This window comes from Triticum aestivum, chromosome 2A, assembly GCF_018294505.1.
Source record: "Triticum aestivum cultivar Chinese Spring chromosome 2A, IWGSC CS RefSeq v2.1, whole genome shotgun sequence".
In the NCBI taxonomy this organism is placed as follows: Eukaryota; Viridiplantae; Streptophyta; class Magnoliopsida; order Poales; family Poaceae; genus Triticum; species Triticum aestivum.
Genome location: NC_057797.1, coordinates 311,943,110 through 311,950,282, shown reverse-complemented (window position 1 = coordinate 311,950,282; position 7,173 = coordinate 311,943,110).

The following is a 7,173-nucleotide window of genomic DNA, read 5'->3' as shown; positions in this document are numbered from 1 at the left end:
ATCTTGATAACCCACAATCAAAGAATCAACGTTATGATAAAAGAGACTTTGTTGCTAGGAAACATGGTAAAGAAAGGGAACCTTGGGTTCAGAAACCTATGCCTTTTCCTCCGAAACTATCCAAGAAAAAGGATGATGAGGATTTTGAGCGCTTTGCTGAAATGATTAGGCCTATCTTTTTGCGTATGAGATTAACTGATGTGCTCAAAACAAATCCTTATGCTAAATATACGAAGGATATCATTACTAATAAAAGAAAGATACCAGAAGCTGAAATTTCCACCATGCTTGCTAATTATACTTTTAAGGGTGGAATACCAAAGAAACTTGGAGACCCCGGAGTACCTACTATACCTTGCTCCATTAAAAGAAATTATATTAAAACTGCTTTATGTGATCTTGGAGCCGATGTTAGTGTTATGCCTCTCTCTTTATATCGTAGACTTGACTTGAATAAGCTGACACCTACCGAAATATCTTTGCAAATGGCTGATAAATCAACTGCTATACCTATCGGTATCTGTGGGGATGTGCCTGTAGTGTTTGCAAACGTTACTATTTTAACTGACTTTGTTATTCTTGATATTCCCGAGGATGATAGTGTGTCTATTGTTCTTGGAAGACCTTTTCTTAATACTGCAGGGGCTGTTATTGATTGCAACAAAGGCAATGTCACTTTTCATGTTAATGGTAATGAGCATACGATACACTTTCCGAGGAAACAACCTCAAGTTCATAGTATCAACTCTATTGTAAAAAATCCATCGATTATATTTGGAGGTTTTGAATTTCCTCTTCCTACTGTCAAGAAGAAATATGATATTCTTATTATTGGGGATGTGCATATCCCCGTTGAGGTAACTTAGTGTTATTCAAAATTTCTCCGGTTTCATGATTATCGGAATGAGTTTGTTAACAAGACTTGATCAACCTTGTTAGTGGATTCTTTTTGATGAGCATGAGATGGATGAAACTAGAAGCATAAACTTCTGTACCCCACTTTTACTTTCTGTTATTTATATTAAATAAAGTAAAAATAGTATTTTCAGTCTGTTTCCTGGCTTATCCGTGCAATATAAAAATATCCCGAAAATAAAAGTCCTCAGAATGCCATGCCAATTTAATATAATTTTTTCGGGAATATTTGAGGATTTACTGTGCAAAAATTACCGCGGGAGGAGTTGCCACCTGGTCACGAGGGTGGTGGGCGCCCCCCCTCTAGGGCGCGCCCCCTGCCCCGTGGGCCCACGGTGGCCCTCCTCCACTTATCCCAGCACCCATCTTCTTCCTCTGTCTCACACAAACCCGAAAAACCAACTCAAGCACGAGTTCCAGCCACTTTTGCTGTGATTTTCGATCTCCTTGCTCAAAGCACCTCTCGCAAAACTACTAGGGGAGATTGTTCCTTGGTATGTGACTCCTCCATTGGTCCAATTAGTTTTTGTTCTAGTGCTTTATTCTTTGCAAATTTGTGCTGCATAGGTGACCATGTTCTTGAGCTTGCATGTCAAATTTATATGGTTCCAAGTAGTTCTAATGCTTGATATAGGCTCTAGGCACTTGTAGGAGTAGTTGCTATCAATTTATTGAAGTTGGTTCACTTTTTGTTTGAAGTTACTAAAAATTTCAGATTATTTCAGAAAAATAATGAGGAGATTTTTGAGGGGCTCATCGAGCCAAAGCTCGAAGGAAAAGGCACCGAAGCCTAAGTATAATTTGCCGCGCACCACGGAGATTCGGGCGTGTGAATGGCCTTCTGAAGATTTCTTGAGAGCAGCCGGTATCTATGAAGATTTTCATGAATTGGCTCACAATGCAGGCCTCACCGCTTTCCTCCACGACCAATGCGATCAGTATCTCTTACTCACAAATACTTTTGTGCAAAACTTTCATTTTCATTCTAGGAACTCACCACCTACGGTGGAGTTTCATTGATATGATGAGCATAAGGAGATGTCACTTTATGATTTCTATCGGATTTGTTTAATCCCTTCTGAGGGCAAGATAGAAGAACCACATCATGATGATGTGGCTGGGTTTATTGATACTATCACTGTAGGAGAAACTAGAAAGGTTTCCGGTGCATGAATCACTAGCATACATTTTCCTGTTTTATGTTACTTTGCATTATTTACTAGTCGTTGTTTAATTGGATGCGGAAAGAGTGGAAACCTTAGTATCCCTGATATAATTATTCTGCACCACGGTTTATACAGTGATAACACTTTTAGTATGGGCGGTATTATTGCTAGACAGTTAAGTATGAACAGTACTACGGGTCCCATCTTTGGAGGCGTCTATGCCACACGCCTAGCTGCACATTTTAACATACCTATTAGGCATGCTGAGAAGGAAGAAAAGGTGCTGCCCCATGTTTATCTAGATCATAAAAGTATGGTGGCACATGATTTTATTGTTAAGAATTGGGCAGGAGAGCTTAAATATCAATTGTTCTTTAACAAACATCATCCTGAGACTATTATCCTGCCTGCTCCTTTGTTTAATTTTGTAGGACCCTACCTCGTTACGTGGGCTGCCGTCCAAGCTTACAAGAATCCTGCACCAGCCCCGGAACAGGAACCACAAGATGAGCCTCCACGACAATCTGTTTATTCTTGGGATCCAGAGATGATTGTCAGCGAGTGGCAATCGGAGTCTTCTTCTTCATCACAGTATGATCCCAACTATTCTTCCTCATCACAGTACGACCCCAGCAACTATTATTATGGATATCCGCCAGGCCAGCCGTGGCCATAGACCAACTTAGGCCAAAAGCCTAAGCTTGGGGGAGTACGTATTTCTCACCGACATTACATTTATGCTCACACACACACTCATTGCTAGATGTTGGTGCTCATACTTTTTCACTTTAATATCTATGCTAGTTTATTTTCTTTTTCCTGCTTTCTTCTTGTGTGTTTGTTAAGCCTTAAGAAAAACCAAAAAATTAGTAGTAGTTTATTTTTCTGTTGTAGTAGTAATAATTAAAAAGAAAACCCAAAAATATTTCCCGTTCTTCTTTTGCTTGTTGGGAGCTTTCCCGTGTAAATAGTTTTATTTCTTTTCTTTTCTTTGGGGGTCGGTAGGAGAAGACCATAATTAAATTGTTGAAGTGGCTCTTATATGCATTATTGTTGATTTAACCCAGAGCCCATATTGCCTTGTCTTCTCCTGTTTATTGAATGCTCGCAGATTCCAGCTTGGTCCAATGCACGTGCACTCTTATTATTATTCACACCGTTCGGTCGTGCAAGTGAAAGGCAATTATGATGATATATGATGGACTGACTGAGATGAGAAAAGCTGGTATGAACTCGACCTCTTTTGTTTTTGTAAATATGATGAGTCCCTCGTTCTTGATTCAGCTTATTATGAATAAACATGTTTGCAATGACAATTAGAGATCATAGTTGCTTGTGCCATGCTTGATTAGCTATGAGTTATAATGGTTTACCTTGTGTGCCAACATGCTATTGAGATGATTATGATGTGGTATGATGGGGTGGTATCCTCCTTTGAATGATTTAAGTGACTTGACTTGGCACATGTTCACGCATGTAGTTGAAACAAAATCAACATAGCCTTCACGATATTTATGTTCATGGTGGATTATATCCTACTCATGCTTGCATCCAATGTTTATTAATTTTAATGCATGTACATGGCTGTTGTCGCTCTCTAGTTGGTTGCTTCCCAGTCTTTTGCTAGCCTTCACTTGTACTAAGCGGGAATATTGCTTGTGCATACAATTCCTTAAACCCCAAAGTTATTCCAGATGAGTCCACTATACCTTCCTATATGCGGTATCTACCTGCCGTTCCAAGTAAATTTGTATGTGCCAAACTCTAAACCTTCAAATAAACATTCTGTTTTGTATGCTCGAATAGCTCATGTATCAACCAAGGCTGTCCTTATCTTCCGTGTTAGGCGGGTTATTCTCAAGAGGAGTGGACTCCGCTCCTCACTCACGAGAAAATGGCTGGTCACCGGGATGCCCAGTCCCATGCTTTATGCAAACTAAATCAAAATTAATTGCAAACAAAACTCCCCTGGGACCTAATGTATGTTGGAGGCACTCGTTGTTTCGAGCAAGCCATGGATTGATGCTTGTTGGTGGAGGGGGAGTATAAACTTTACCATTCTGTTTGGGAACCGCCTATAATGTGTTTAGCATGGAAGATATCGCCATCTCTTAGTTGTTACGTTGACAATGAAAGTATACCGCTCAAAATACAATTTATCTCTATTTCAAAACCGAGCTCTGGCACCTCTACAAATCCCTGCTTCCCTCTGCGAAGGGCCTATCCATTTACTTTTATGTTGAGTCATCACCCTCTTATTAAAAAGCACTAGCTGGAGAGCACAGCTGTCATTTGCATTCATCACTGTTAATTTATATTGGGTATGACTATGATTGGATCTCTTTTACCATGAATTACAATGTCTAGTCAGTCCTTGATCTTTAAAGGTGCTCTGCATTTATGTTTTGCGGTCTCAGAAAGGGCTAGCGAGATACCATCTTGTTATATCATATTATGATTGTTTTGAGAAAGTGTTGTCATCCGAGATTTATTATTATGACTTGCTAGTTGATTATGCTATTGATATGAGTAATTATGAGACCTGAGAATTATTGCAAATGTGGTTAGTTATGATCTATGCTGAAAACTTGAATGCTGGCTTGACATAGTTACAACAACAAGAGCAAACAGAGTTTGTAAAAGTTTTTCTTTCTTTCTTTCAGTTTGTCAACTGAATTGCTTGAGGACAAGCAAGGGTTTAAGCTTGGGGGAGTTGATACGTCTCCGTCGTATCTACTTTTCCAAACACTTTTGCCCTTGTTTTGGACTCTAACTTGTATGATTTGAATGGAACTAACCCGGACTGACGCTGTTTTCAGCAGAATTGCCATGGTGTTGTTTTATGTGCAGAAAACAAATATTCTCGGAATGACCTGAAACTCCACGGAACATCTTAGAAAAAATAATAAAAAATCCTCGCCAAAGATGAAGACCAGGGGGCCCACACCCTTCTCACGAGGGTGGGGGGCGCCCCCCTTAGGGCGCGCCCCCTACCTCGTGGGCCCCCTGGATGCCCTCCGACGCCAACTCCAACTCTATATATTTGCTTTCGGAGAGAAAAAAATCAGAGAGAAGAAATCATCGCGTTTTACGATACGGAGCCGCCGCCAAGCCCTAAAACCTCTCGGGAGGGCTGATCTGGAGTCCGTTCGGGGCTCCGGAGAGGGGGATTCGTCGCCGTCGTCATCATCAACCATCCTCCATCACCAATTTCATGATGCTCACCGCCGTGCGTGAGTAATTCCATCGTAGGCTTGCTGGACGGTGATGGGTTGGATGAGATTTATCATGTAATCGAGTTAGTTTTGTTAGGGTTTGATCCCTAGTATCCATTATGTTCTGAGATTGATGTTGCTATGACTTTGCTATGCTTAATGCTTGTCACTAGGGCCCGAGTGCCATGATTTCAGATCTGAACCTATTATGTTTTCATGAATATATGTGAGTTCTTGATCCTATCTTGCAAGTCTATAGTCACCTACTATGTGTTATGATCCGGCAACCCCGAAGTGACAATAATCGGGACCACTCCCGGTGATGACCATAGTTTGAGGAGTTCATGTATTCACTATGTGCTAATGCTTTGTTCCGGTTCTCTATTAAAAGGAGGCCTTAATATCCCTTAGTTTCCAATAGGACCCCGCTGCCACAGGAGGGTAGGAGAAAAGATGTCATGCAAGTTCTTTTCCATAAGCATGTATGACTATATACGGAATACATGCCTACATTACATTGATGAATTGGAGCTAGTTCCGTGTCACCCTATGTTATGACTATTACATGATGAACCGCATCCGGCATAATTATCCATCACTGATCCGGTGCCTACGAGTTTTCCATATACTGGTTTACGCTTGTTTACTTTCCTGCTGCTACTGTTACAATCACTACAAAATACCAAAAACATTACTTTTGTTGTCTTTACTTTTGTTGCCGCTACCACCACTATCATATTACTTTGCTACTAAACACTTTGCTGCGGATACTAAGTTTCCAGGTGTGGTTGAATTGACAACTCAGCTGGTAATACTTGAGAATATTCTTTGGCTCCCCTTGTGTCGAATCAATAAATTTGGGTTGAATACTCTACCCTCGAAAGCTGTTGCGATCCCCTATACTTGTGGGTTATCACACCTCATCCCTCCTTGATAGCATTGGCTTTTCCTATAGACTCAATGTGATCTTGGATCACTAAAATAGAAAATGTAGAGTCTTGAGCCAATCCTTTTGTCCTTATCATTTTGAGGGGCCCACTTTTCTCATCCATGCCATGCCAAACATTGAGCTTTCCTGAGATATTAATGTTGAAATGGCATTAGCTCAATGAGCTATATGTTGTTAGGAATTACCAAAACCACCTAGGGATAGTTGCACTTTCACATGCTCAAGCACAGGGTCCTGCAGAATGCCAAAACCGCACAGGGCTAGCTTGGAGCGGAGCTCCAGGATGTTCAAGCTCGCCTTGCCGCGGAGCGCCCGCGCTTGGTGCATGGGTGGCATATCTCGAGGTCGTCGTTAACCTGGGATGCCTACAGAATGAGGTTGATTGCACGAAAGGCGAGACATCCCTTGTCGAGGTGAAGGCGGCCCGCGAGCGCGTCCTTGAGGAGGCTGAGAAGGCAGACCTGCGTCGTGCAGCAGCGGAGGCCAGCAAGCAAGAACTTCGGGACCAGAACGTGGCGCTAGAACATCAAATCCAAGCACGTAGGGGGGGTCCTCTCCACCCGTGAAGAGGAGCTGGCGATGCATGAGGCAGACCTCGGCATCCTTGAGCGGGAGCTGGCGTGTACAACCTCCGCTTAGGATCTGGAGTGCAAGCGATTTGAGGTGCTTGACCGCGAGATAACCGCTGCCTAGGATTCTTATGCCCAGCGCATGGCAAAGGCCAATGCCAACCTGGCGGCCAAGGAGAAACAGATCCAGGTGGACGCTGATCTGAAGATCAAGTAGAACCGCAAGGCACTCGCCAAGGATTACAGCGATAAGCTGATGCTGCAAGAGAACCGCTTCAAGGCATGGCGCAAAGAACTGAAGCATGCGATTTTCGGCCTCAAGGAGATGTTGACTGAAGCGGAGGAAAGGCGAGCAATCA